A 14,583-nucleotide genomic window follows, 5' to 3' on the forward strand; every position below is an offset into this window, starting at 1 on the left:
GGGAGGTACGGATTAGTGCAGAGGTTAATCGAAAGTCATTTGCAGAGCGCAGTGGTCTGTTAGGCTGATAGACAGAAATGAGGGAGGAGATGTAAGGGGGTGCCGCACTGTGGAGAGCTTTGTGGGTGAGAACAAGTACTTTGAATTGTATCCTGTAATGAATGGGCAGCCAGTGTAACGACTGGCGAAGAGCGGACGCGTCCGAGTAACGATTAGCCAGATGGACGACCCTGGCTGCTGCATTAAGGATGGACTGGAGAGGGGAAAGTCGAGTGAGGGGGAGGCCAATTAATAGAGCGTTACAGTAGTCCAGGCGGGAGTGGATCAGGGCGACAGTGAGGGTTTTAGCTGTCTCCATGGTGAGAAAAGGGCGGATTCTAGAGATGTTCTTTAGGTGTAAGCGGCACGAGCGGGCAAGAGATTGTATATGGGAGGTGAAGGAGAGATCGGAGTCAAACATAACACCCAGACAGCGCGCCTGTTGCCGGGGTGTTATTATGGTGCCACCCACAGAAAGGGAAATGTCAGATTTAGGGAGGTTAGTAGATGGTGGAGCAGAAAAAGTTCAGTTTTGGAGAGGTTGAGTTTCAGATAGAGAGCGGACATGATGTTGGAGACTGCGGACAGACAGTCAGTGGCGTTCTGTAGTACAGCGGGGGTAAGGTCAGGGGATGACGTATATAGTTGTGTGTCGTCGGCATAAAGATGGTACTGAAAGCCAAATCTGCTAATGGTCTGTCCAATTGGGGCCGTGTAGAGAGAGAACAGAAGGGGGCCAAGGACTGAGCCCTGAGGTACCCCAACAGTGAGAGGAAGAGGAGATGAAGTGGAGCCAGAGAACAGAACACTGAAGGAGCGGTCAGAAAGATAGGAGGAGAACCAGGAGAGAGCACTGTCCTTAATGCCTAGTGACTGGAGCCTAGAGAGAAGGAGAGGGTGGTCAACAGTGTCAAAAGCTGCAGAAAGGTCGAGAAGAATGAGCAGAGAGTGGTCACCATTACGTTTTGCTGTCAGAAGGTCATTGGTCACTTTGATGAGTGCAGTTTCTGTCGAATGTAGGGGGCGGAAACCGGACTGTGAAGGGTCTAGGAGGGAGTGAGTGGAGAGGTAACGGGTAAGGCGGGAGTATATCAGGTGCTCCAAGAGTTTAGAGATGAAGGGGAGATTGGAGACCGGTCTGTAGTTGTTTGTGCAGGATGGGTCGAGGGTGGGTTTCTTTAGTAATGGAGTAATGATAGAGTGTTTGAAGGAGGAGGGGAAAATGCCAGAGGAGAGGGAGAGATTAAAGATTGTAGTTAAGTGAGTTGTGACGACTGGAGAGAGAGACTGGAGGAGATGTGAGGGAACGGGGTCGGTAGTGCATGTAGTCGGACGAGAAGAGGAGAGGAGCTTGGAGACTTCTTCTTCTGTGATGGGATCGAATGTGGAGAGTGAGCCAGGGGCAATGAGGGGAGGGATGGGAGTCACTGAACTTAGTTGTTGGGAGCGGATTTCCTGACGGATATTGTCTATTTTCTCTATAAAGTGGGAGGCCAGGTCACCAGCACAAATATCTGTGATAGGGGCTTGTGCTTTTGGCCTGAGGAGGGAGTGAAAGGTGTCAAAAAGTTTCTTGGGGTTGTTGGATAGTGAGGAGATCAGAGTGGTAAAGTAGGTCTGTTTAGCGAAGTGAAGGGCAAAGTTATAGGTCCTTAACATAAATTTGAAATGTATGAAGTCATCTGGTGTGCGTGTTTTCCTCCATAGGCGTTCAGCACACCTAGAGCATCGCTGGAGAAATCGGGTTTGCGATGTAAGCCAAGGCTGTTTTATTCTGTGTTTGGAGGTTCTGAGGGTGAGGGGAGCTACTTGGTCAAGGGTGCTTCTAAGAGTGTCATTGAAGTGATGTACAGCCAGATCAGATCAGGAAAAGGAAGAGATTGGGGACAATGATGAGCGTAGGGAGTCTGAAAGTGTAAGAGGGTTAATGGCTTGTAGATTTCTGACTGAATGGTGTGTAGGAGGGTGCTGGGGTGAGCGAGGATATGTGAGTGTGAAGGAGAGAATGTTGTGGTCAGAGAGGGGAAGCGGTGAGTTATCTAGGTAGGAGATTGAGCAGAGCCGGGCAAAAACCAGGCCCAGGGTGTTACCGTCTTTGTGTGTTTCAGAGGTTGAGAGCTGTGAGAGGCCGAGAGAAGTGGTTAGTGACAGAAGCTGGGATGCAGATGTGGAAGTGGGGCTGTTACTGGGGATGTTGAAGTCTCCCAGGATAAGGGTTGGTAGTTCTGAGGACATGAAGTGCGGCAGCTAGGCAGAGAAATGGTCCAGGAAGCGGGTGGGTGAGCCTGGGGGCCGGTATATGACAGCTACTCTGAGGGAGAGGGGACAAAAGAGCCTGATTGTGTGGACCTCAAAAGAAGGGAATGAGAGTGATGGAACTGAGGGGATGACCTGGAAAGTGCATTGTGGGGACAGGAGTATGCCAACTCCACCACCAGGTCTGCTTGTTGGTCTCGGGGAATGGGAGAATTGTAAGCCACCATGGGTAATGGCAGCAGGAGAGACAGTGTCAGAATCCTGAATCCAGGTTTCCGTGAGGGCCAGCAGATTCAGAGAGTTTTTCAGAAAGTAATTGTGCAGGAAAGGAAGCTTGTTACATACAGACCGTGGATTCCAAAGGGCACAATTAAAAGAAGGAGGAGATGAAGGAGTGCAAATAATATTAGTAAGATTATTAAGGTTTCGATGTGAGGTAGGGTAGGGGTTGAGGTTGGTGGATGGTGGACCGGGGTTTGGGGAGATGTCTCCTGATATCAGCAGGAGTAGGAAGATAAAAAGCAAGTAGCTTTTGGGATTGTATGAAGTTTTTTTATGCAGTCTGTTTGGGTAAGATGGACTGAGGTTTTTCAGGAAGGTGAGAAGTGCATGGGAGCTGTACATGGGAGAGGGAAGGAGAGAGGAGCTGATGTATATGAGTCGTGATGGAGGGGGGATTGGGCGGTGAATGTGGATTGCAAGGGAACATAGGAGGATAGGAATAAAGCACATGGATAGAAGGGAGTGCAGAGTGTGGGTTACCTGACTCCTGCCCTGACTAACTGTCATGGAATAACTGCGGTATCACGACGCTTATCTTCTGTGACGCTTTGCTTATGGGACGCTAGCGTGCACCCCCACTTGCGTGCACCCCTAAGGAAGGTTCTAAATTTATAGCCCAGAAGAGATGGATTGTGGGAACTGGTTGAGGATAATTTGGCAGCTGGCTTGCACACCAGGGGCTTTTTTTTTTTTTCCTTTTAAAAGATGATCAAAGACACTCAGCCTGGTAAAATCTACTTTCACACCTTCCACCAGATAAGATCTACACTGATCCCAGTCATGGATAGTAAGTGGACAGTAAGTTTTAAGTGCAATGCAACAAATGAATTATACCAATGAATTAGCAAACACATTAAATTATGTTTCTAGATGGTAAAGCAGCAGATCACAGACAGCAAGCAGAGGAGGGAGTTAATACCATTAGAGTCTATTCCAGCAGATGGGACAGCTATCAGAGGTAGGAAGTTGCACCATTTGATTGCAAAGTAGGAGACAGCAAGCAGAGGGCGTTAATACCATTAGAGTCTATTTCAGCAGATGGGACAGCTATCAGAGGTAGGAAGTTGCACCATTTGATTGCAAAGTAGGAGACAGCAAGCAGAGGGTGTTAATACCTGTGTGAAGAGAGAAGATGGATGTTAGTTCTGTGCCATGGAATAACTGCGGTATCACGACGCTTATCTTCTGTGACGCTTTGCTTATGGGACGCTAGCGTGCACCCCCACTGGGATAATATACCTCTCATTGCGTTCTTCTGTTTCATACTGATTATTTAAAGTCATCCATCAGCTATAAATTGAAGGGTTAAAATGAAGAGTGCATTGAAAATACAAAATAATTATTTTGCCCTGAAATTTATTCATTCTTACATCCTTCTTCCCCTCCTCTCCCCACACCATTTTCTCTAGCTTAAGTTTTTTTCTTTAGCCTATGGTATTCCAATATTATGCACATTGTAATTATTTTAATTTTTTGCTTACCAATTATGTTATCCCATTAACCCCTTTACCCCCAAGGGTGGTTTGCACGTTAATGACCGGGCCAATTTTTACAATTCTTACCACTGTCCCTTTATGAGGTTATAACTCTGGAACGCTTCAACGGATCCTGATGACTCTGACTTGTTTTCTCGCAACATATTGTACTTCATGCTAGTGGTAACATTTCTTTGATATTACCTGTCTTTATTTGTGAAAAAAACAGAAGTTTGGAGAACATTTTGAAAATTTCACAATTTTTCAACTTTGAATTTTTATGCCCTTAAATCACAGAGATATGTCACACCAAATACTTAATAAGTAACATTTCCCACATGACTACTTTACATCAGCACAATTTTGGAACCAAAATTTGTTTTGTTACGGAGTTATAAGGGTTGATAGTTGACCAGCAATTTTTCATTTTTACAACACTATTTTTATTTAGGGACCACACCACATTTGAAGTCACTTTGAGGGGTCTATATGATAGAAAATACCCAAGTGTGACACCATTCTAAAAACTGCACATCTCACGGTGCTCAAAACCACATTCAAGAAGTTTATTAACCCTTCAGGTATTTCACAGGAATTTTTGAAATGTTTAAAAAAAATGAACATTTAACTTTTTTTCACAAAAAATTTAATTCAGCTTCAATTTGTTTTATTGTACCAAGGGTAACAGGAGAAATTGGAACTCAAAAAGCTGTTGTAAAATTTGTCCTGAGTACGCTGATACTCCATATGTGGGGGTAAACTACTGTTTGGGTGCATAGCAGAGCTCGGAAAGGAAGGAGCGCCATTTGACCTTTCAATGCAAAATTGACTGGAATTGAGATGGGACGCCATGTCGCGTTTGGAGAGCCCCTGATGTGCCTAAACATTGAAACCTCCACAAGTGACACCATTTTGGAAAGTAGACCCCCTAATGAACTTATCTAGATGTGGTGAGCACTTTGACCCACCAAGTGCTTCACAGAAGTTTATAATGTAGAGCCATAAAAATAAAAAATCATACTTTTTCACAAAAATAATAGTTTTGCCCCAAATGTATTATTTTCCTAAGGGTAGGAGAAGAAACTGGACCACAAACGTTGTTGTGCAATTTGTCCTGAGTATGCTGATACCCCATATGTGGGGGTAAACCACTGTTCGGGTGCATGGCAGAGCTCAGAAAGGAAGGAGCGCCATTTGACTTTTCAATGCAAAATTGACAGGAATTGAGATGGGATGCCATGTCGCGTTTGGAGAGCCCATGATGTGCCTAAACATTGAAACCCCCCAAGTGACATCATATTGGAAAGTAGACCCCCTAATGAACTTATCTAGATGTGTGGTGAGCACTATGACCCACCAAGTGCTTCACACAAGTTTATATTGCAGAGCCGTAAAAATAAAAAATCATACTTTTTCACAAAAATGATCTTTTCGCCCCAATTTTTTATTTTCCCAAGGGTAACAGAAGAAATTAAACCCCGAAAGCTGTTGTAAAATTTGTCCAGAGTACGCTGATACCCCATATGTGGGGGTAAACTACTGTTTGGGTGCATGGCAGAGCTCGGAAGGGAAGGAGCGCCGTTTGACTTTTCACTGCAAAATTGACTGGAATTGAAATAGGACACCATGTCGCGTTTGGAGAGCCCCTGATGTGCCTAAACATTGAAACCCCCACAAGTGACACCATTTTGGAAAGAAGACCCCCTAAGGCACTTACCTTGATGTGTTGTGAAAACTTTGAACCTCTAAGTGTTTCACTACAGTTTATAACGCAGTGAAAATAAAACATTTTTTTTCCACAAAAATTATTTTTTAGCCCCCAGTTTTGTATTTTCCAAAGGATAACAGGAGAAAATGGACCCCAAAAGTTGTTGTCCAATTTGTCCTGAGTACGCTGATACCCCATATGTGGGGGGACCACCATTTGGGCGCATGGCAGAGCTCGGAAGGGCAGGAGCACCGTTTGGAATGCAGACTTAGATGGATTGGTCTACAGGCGTCATGTTGCGTTTGCAGAGCCCCTGATGTACCTAAACAGTAGAAACCCCCACAAGTGACCCCATATTGGAAACTAGACCCCCCAAGGAACTTATCTATATGTGTTGTGAGAACTTTGAATGCCCAAGTGTTTCACTACAGTTTATAACAAAAAATTTTTTAGCCCCTGGTTTTGTATTTTCCCAAGGGTAACAGGAGAAATTGGACGCAAAAGTTGTTGTTCAATTTGTCCTGAGTACGCTGATACCCCATATGTTGGGGTAAACCCCTGCTTGGGGGCACGGAAGAGCTCGGAAGGGAAGGAGCACTGTTTTACCTTTTTAATGCAGAATTGGCTGGAATTGAGATCGGACGCCATGTCGTGTTTAGAGAGCCCCTGATGTGCCTCAACAGTGAAAACCCCCCAATTCTAACTGAAACCCTAACTCAAACACACCCTAACCGTAATCCCAACCGTAAATGTAATCCAAACCCTAACTTTAGCCCCAACCCTAAGCCCGGGATCACACATACGTGAGATACGGCCGAGTCTCGCAAGTGAAAACCCAGCTCTGGCGCCGGTACTCCGGAGCGGAGTGTGTAGCCGCACAGCTGCACGCACTGCTCCCAAGTGCCAGATAATAATTATTGGTAAACGGCGTAATGAGAATAAAAATCGAAACTCCTAAGTTACGTATTTTGGCTGCCCAAACATTGAAATAAAATGCAATAAGAGGCAATCAAAAAATCATTCCTACCCCAATATGGTACCAGTACAACATCAGCTCAGGGAGAAAAAAATAAGCCCACACAAAGCTCCAGATCCTGAAAAATGAAAATGTTACGGGTCTTGGAAAATAGCAACAAAATATTCGGCATTTTTTTCATCACATAAATAATGAAAAATATATACATGTTTAGTATCTGCGTAATCATATTGACCTTGAGAATCATATTGCAAAGTCGATTTTGCCATATTATGAACATGGTAAATTAAAAAAACCCAAAACAGTTGTGGAATTGCACTTTTTTTGCAGTTTTAATGCACTTGTAATTTTTTTCCTGTCTTCCAGTGCACTATGTGGTAGAACAAATGGTATCATTGAAAAGTTCAACTCATCCTGCAAAACACAAGCCCTCATATGGCTATATTGACAGAAAAATAAAAAAGTTATGGCTCATAGATGAAGGGGAAGAAAAAACGAAAAACAAAAAGCAAAAAAAGGAAAATCGAAAAAAAGAGAGTTGAATGTGCAAAAAGTGAGGCCGGCGTCACACTTGCGAGTTTTACGGACGTAAGAGCGCAGAAACTACGTCCGTAAAACTCGCAAAAAATACGGCACAATTACTCTCTATGCCCCTGCTCCTATCTGCCGTATTTTACTAATCAGTATTATACGGCTTTCTACGGCCGTACAAAATTGCAGCATGCTGCGTTTGTCACCGTACTGCGCAAGAAATACGCCAATGAAAGTCTATGGAAGCGTGAAAAATACGGATTACACACAGACCAGCAGTGTGACTTGCGAGAAATACGCAGCGCTGTTAGAGAGAAAAGCCGGCAATTCAGTGAGGTGTACGGTAAAATCACACTGACAGCTTACAGTCCAATAGGTAGAATAAATGTGTACACATAGAATAGGTATATATATATATATATATATGTCAGTGAGACACATATATGTATATATATTAATATTTATTCCAGCGCTATACAGCTTGAAAGCCGGTAATTCAATTACCGGCTTTTTCTTTCTCCTTCCTAAAACCCGACATGATATGAGACATGTTACATACAGTAAACCATGTCTTCTCTCCATTTTTTTTGCAGATTCCACACTACTAATGTCAGTAGAGTGTATCTGCAAAATTTGGCCGTTCTAGCTCTTAAAATAAAGGGTTAAATGTCGGAAAAAATTGGCGTGGGCTCCCGCACAATTTTCTCCGCCAGAGTAGTAAAGCCAGTGACTGAGTGCAGATATTAATAGCCTGGAGAGGGTCCATGGTTATTGGCCCCCCCTGGCTAAAAATATCTGCCCCCAGCCACCCCAGAAAAGGCACATCTGGAAGATGCGCCTATTTTGGCACTTGGCCACTCTCTTCCCATTCCCGTGTAGCGGTGGGATATGGGGTAATGAAGGGTTAATGCCACCTTGCTATTGTAAGGTGACATTAAGCCTAATTAATAATGGAGAGGCGTCAATTATGACACATATCCATTATTAATCCAATTGAATGAAAGGGTTAAATAAAACACAAACACATTATTTAAAATTATTTTAATGAAATAAAAACAATGGTTGTTGGAGTATTTTATTCTACGCCCAATCCAGTCACTGAAGACCCTCGTTCTGTGAAAGAAAAAACATAATAAACCAACAATATACTTACCCTCCGCAGATCTGTAACGTCCAACGATGTAAATCCTTCTGAAGGGGTTAAAACATTTTGCAGCAAGGAGCTTTGCTAATGCAGGCTGCTCCTCGCTGCAAAACCCCGGGGAATGAGTCTAAATATAGATCAATGAGCTATATTTAGCTTCATTTGCGGTGAGGCGCCCTCTGCTGGATGTTCATAGATCGTGGGAAATTTCCTAGAAAGCCTGGGAGCCTTCTAGGTAAGCAGCTACAGCCACAAAATTTTGCATAGTCACACGTCTGGACCCCGAGAGCGTCATAGGCTATGTTGTGAGGCGAAATTTTAACCCCGCGCTTTCCAATTCACCAAACAATTTTGCCCCTATATACATAATGGGGAAAAAAGTGAAAGGAAAAGTGTTGGAGGCGTCGCAGCTACAGCCACAAAATTTTGCACAGTCACACATCTGGACCCCGAGAGCATCATAGGCTATGTTGTGAGGTGAAATTTTAACACCGCGCTTTCCAATTCACCAAACAATTTTGCCGCTATCTACATAATGGGGAAAAGTGAAAGGAAAAGTGTTGGAGGCAAATTGACAGCTGCCAGATGTGAACAAGGGGGACTTAAAGAATGAGAGCGATGGCGCCAAAGAGCATATACCGTACAGTTGCAAAGGTGGGGCCCCGACATGGGATACTCACCACACACAGGGATATGAACACACACACAAAATGTGCTTGAACACATATCACCCTCAGCACACATTTCACCACACATACACCAACCTCGCCACATAAAAGTCGAAACACAAAAGTCGCCGCTCAAAACTCGCCACGCGCAAAACTCGCCACATGCAAAAACTAGGCTCACGCAAAACTCGCCACAAGTGCAAAACTCACTTCATGGAAAACTCGCCACACGCAAAACTTGCACACGTGGAAAAATTGCCACATGCACAAAAGTTGCAACACATGCAAAAGTTGCCTCACACAAAACTTGCACATGCTCAAAAGGTACTACACATAAAACTCACCACGCGCAAAACTCGCCATGCGCAAAACTTGCTGCACACAACTTGCTACACTAACCTGTCACATGCAACTCGACACACAAAAAGTCGCTACACGCATGTTGCCACACGCAACTCAACACACACAACTTGACAAACGAAACTCGCCCTAAAACACACACAAGTCTGGTCTTATCCTTCAAAAATAAAAATCTGATTAATAAGCAGACAAACTACAAGAGCAACAAATGTACCATATAGGAAATACGGCAGCTGTCAGTCACATGATCTGTCTATTATGTGTATATGTGAGCTAATATATACTGCCAGGGGGAGGGCTTCCTGTTGCCTGGGGATTTATCAGGCTGCCAATTTAGCTTACAAATACTGAGGTAAAAATACTGACCAAATAACGTGTGAATGCGGTCTAATACAGGAGGAGATGACACACAAGTATGTAGTATATACAGGAGAGATGGCACACAGGTATATACTATATACAGGAGGAGATGACACACAGATATATACTATATACAGGAGGAGATGACATACAGGTATATACTATATACAGGGGAGATGACATACAGGTATATACTATATACAGGAGCAGATGACCTACAGGTATATACTATATACAGGAGGAGATGACACACAGGTATATACTATATACAGGAGCAGATGACCTACAGGTATATACTATATACAGGAGGAGATGACACACAGGTATATACTATAAACAGGAGCAGATGACCTACAGGTATATACTATATACAGGAGGAGATGACATACAGGTATATGCTATATAGAAGATGACATACAGGTATATACTATATACAGGAGGAGATGACACACAGATATATACTATATACAGGAGGAGATGACATACAGGTATATACTATATATAGAAGGAGAAGACATACAGGTATATACTATATATAGGAGGAGATGACATACAGGTATATACTATATACAGGGGAGATGACACACAACAGGTATATACTATATACAGGGGAGATGACAAACAGGTATATACTATATACAGGAGATGACATACAGGTGTATACTATATATAAGGGAGATGACAAACATGTATATACTGAGGTGAAAATGAGAGGTGTGAGGTGAAAATGAAAAGGTGTGAGTGCAAAATGAGAGGAGTGAGGAAAAATAGTGGAGTGATCAGAAAATGACAGATGTGAGGTTGAAATGACAAGTGTTGGGGGGAATGAGAGGAGTGAGGGAGAAAATGAGAGGTGTGAGGGAGAAAATGAGAGATGTGAGGGGGAAAATGAAAGATGTGATTGGGAAAATGAGAGGCGTGATGGGAAAATAAGACAAGTGAGGTGCTATAACTAACCACAGATATTTACTATGCCCAGGCAACACCGGGCTCTTCAGCTAGTAGCTAATATATAAAGCTGAATGTGTGTGTGTGTGTGTGTATGTGTGTATGTCCGGGATTGGCATCTGCACCGTCGCAGCTACAGCCACAAAATTTTGCACAGTCACACGTCTGGACCCTGAGAGCGTCATAGGCTTTGTTGTGAGGCGAAATTATAACCCTGCGTGTTCCAATTCACCAAACAATTTTGCCCCTATCTACATAATGAGGAAAAAGTGAAAGGAAAAGTGTTGGAGGCAAACAGGAGATGACATACAGGTGTATACTATATATAAGGGAGATGACAAACATGTATATACTGAGGTGAAAATGAGAGGTGTGAGGTGAAAATGAAAAGGTGTGAGTGCAAAATGAGAGGAGTGAGGAAAAATAGTGGAGTGATCAGAAAATGACAGATGTGAGGTTGAAATGACAAGTGTTAGGGGGGAATGAGAGGAGTGAGGGAGAAAATGAGAGGTGTGAGGGAGAAAATGAGAGATGTGAGGGGGAAAATGAAAGATGTGATTGGGAAAATGAGAGGCGTGATGGGAAAATAAGACAAGTGAGGTGCTATAACTAACCACAGATATTTACTATGCCCAGGCAACGCCGGGCTCTTCAGCTAGTAGCTAATATATAAAGCTGAATGTGTGTGTGTGTATGTGTGTATGTCCGGGATTGGCATCTGCACCGTCGCAGCTACAGCCACAAAATTTTGCAGTCACACGTCTGGACCCTGAGAGCGTCATAGGCTTTGTTGTGAGGCGAAATTATAACCCTGCGTGTTCCAATTCACCAAACAATTTTGCCCCTATCTAGATAATGGGGAAAAAGTGAAAGGAAAAGTGTTGGAGGCAAATTGAAAGCTGCCAGATGTGAGCAAAGGGGACTTAAAGAATGAGAGCGATGGCGCCAAAGAGTATATACCATACAGTTGCTAAGGTGGGGCCCCGACATGGGATACTCACCATACATGGGGATATGAACACACACACAAAATGCGCCACAAACTACCATGTGCTTGAACATATATACCACCCTCAGCACACATTTCACTACACATACACCAACCTCACCACATAAAAGACGAAATACAAAAGTCACCACTCAAACTCGCCACGTGCAAAATTCGCCACATGCAATACTCGCCACATGCAAAACTAGGCTCATGCAAAACTCGCCACACGTGCAAAACTCACCTCATGGAAAACTCGCCACACGCAAAACTTGCACACGCAGAAAAAATGCCACATGCACAAAAGTTGCAACACATGCAAAAGTTGCCTCACACAAAACTTGCACATACTCAAAATGCACCACACATAAAACTCGGCACACGCAAACCTCGCCATGCGCAAAACTTGCTGCACACAACTTGCTACACTAACCTGTCACATGCAACTCGACACACAAAAAGGTGCTACACGCATGTCGCAGCACAAAACTCATCTCACAAATGTCGCTACATGCATGTCACCACACGCAACTCAACACACACAACTTGACACATGAAACTCGCCCTAAAACACACACAAGTCTGGTATTATCCATCAAAAATAAAAATCTGATTAATAAGCAGACAAACTACAAGAGCATCAAATGTACCATATAGGAAATACGGCAGCTGTCAGTCACATGACCTGTCTATTTTGTGTATGTGTGAGCTAATATATACTGCCAAGGGGGAGGGCTTCCTGTTGGCTGGGGATTTATCAGGCTGCCAATAACAACCAATCACAGCTCAGCTTCTATTTTGCTACAGTTAATTAATATGAGCTCTGATTGGTTAATATAGGCAACATTATATTAGTACTAGATGGTGGCCCGATTCTAACGTATCGGGTATTCTAGAATATGTAGGTAGTGTATAGCACAGGCTACATACTATATTGCACAGTGACGTAGTATATAACACAACCGACGTAGTATATAACATAGCTACAGTACGTAGTATAGAGCAGAGCTACGTAGTATATAACACAGCCACATAGTATATAACATAGCCACATAGTGTATTGCACAGGTATATAGTATTTTGGTCAGCCACATAGTATACAGCAGAGCCACGTAGTATATAACATAGCCACGTAGTATATTGTAGAGCCACGTAGTATATTGCACAGCCACGTAGTATATAACACAGTCACGTAGTGTATTGCACAGCATAACAGAGCCCACGCAGTATGTAACACAGCCCACGTAGTATATAGCTATGTGGGCACTATATGCGTGGTTAAAAAACACTTAAAATAAAAAATAAACATGTACTCACCTTCCGAAGGCCCCTTGTAGTCCTGGCTCCTGTGTGCGGTGCACTCGGCAGCTTCCGGTCCCAGGGTTGGTATGAGCACAGGACCTGTGATGACGTCATGGTCACATGACCGTGACGCATAGAACAAAAAGAGCAAAGGAACATGCAATAACGCAGGGATCACAAAAATATCACAAAGTTTATTAATAACATATTTCAAGCCACATATACAAATTTAAAAACACTTAATGGCCTGGACCATTTTTTGATTGTTGAGGTCCCGCTGGGTAACACACATCGCTGTGTTTGACACCTTACCAACGACCTCGTTGACAGGACGTCCCATTGAATCATCATGAAATAGCATCGTTCTACAGGTCGCTACAGTTCGCCGCATCGCTGCTGCGTCGTTGGGGAGATCGCACTGTGTGACATCTCACCAGCGACCACATAGCAACGCAGCAATGATCGCTGACAGGCCGTATCGTTGTCGGGATCGCATAAGCGTCGCTATGTGTGACGGGGCCTTAACTGACATGTTATTACCTCAAACAAGCTTTGCTATACTGAGAATATATATCTACTAAATAATTGTCAAAGGGTCACTTCTGTCTGTCTGTCTTTCTGTCTGTCTTTCTGTCTGTCACGGACATTCATTGGTCGCGGCCTCTGTCTGTCATGGAAATCCAAGTCGCTGATTGGTCGTGTCAAAACGCCCAAGACCATTGCCACGACCAATCAGTGACAGCCATAGTCTGGCAGAGAAATGGCCGCTGCTTTTCTGCCCTGCAGTCAGCGCTGAGCGCTCACACAGGGTTAATGCCAGCTTAACGGACCACATATGCAGCATCAATAGTAAAAAGATCTAATGTGACAAATAATAATAATTAAAAAAAAGGTTATTCTCACCCTCCGACGTGGCGCTGTCCGCGGCAGTGCAAGTGGCAGGTTCCGGTGCTAAGGTTGCTATGCGAGAAGGACCTGCCATGACGTCACGGTCATGTGTAAGTTACTCAGACGAGGGCACCATCCAATATTCTAATACCTGTGCTCAACCTGCTGCATGTCAAATACAAGACGCATAGAACAAAAAGAGCAAAGGAACATGCAATAACGCAGGGATCACAAAAATATCACAACGTTTATTAATAACATATTTCAAGCCACATATACAAATTTAAAAACACTTAAAAAACAACACAAACGAAAATAATACAAGTTAACCCAAAAGAAACCACACAGAGTTCCCAAGCCCCACCTCACTCCTCATTAGAGCTGAACCTTTCCTATTATTAATCTGGCAACAAATATTATCAAACAATAACTTGCTCTAATACACCTGCAGATGCATGAGCAAAGATCCCCAATCCAAAGAAAAAGATATTATTAAGGGGGTACTGCAGGAACAAACAAAGCTATTGTCGAGCCCAAAGGGAGGTATATATAATACTATAAAGAACCCACAATAATCACAATCATAATACACCCCAACTGGACAGGCTCATATTACATGATCAAGGTACAATCATACCGCTCCGGAGAACATTTTGCG

This window comes from Ranitomeya imitator, chromosome 1, assembly GCF_032444005.1.
Source record: "Ranitomeya imitator isolate aRanImi1 chromosome 1, aRanImi1.pri, whole genome shotgun sequence".
Classification (NCBI taxonomy): domain Eukaryota; kingdom Metazoa; phylum Chordata; class Amphibia; order Anura; family Dendrobatidae; genus Ranitomeya; species Ranitomeya imitator.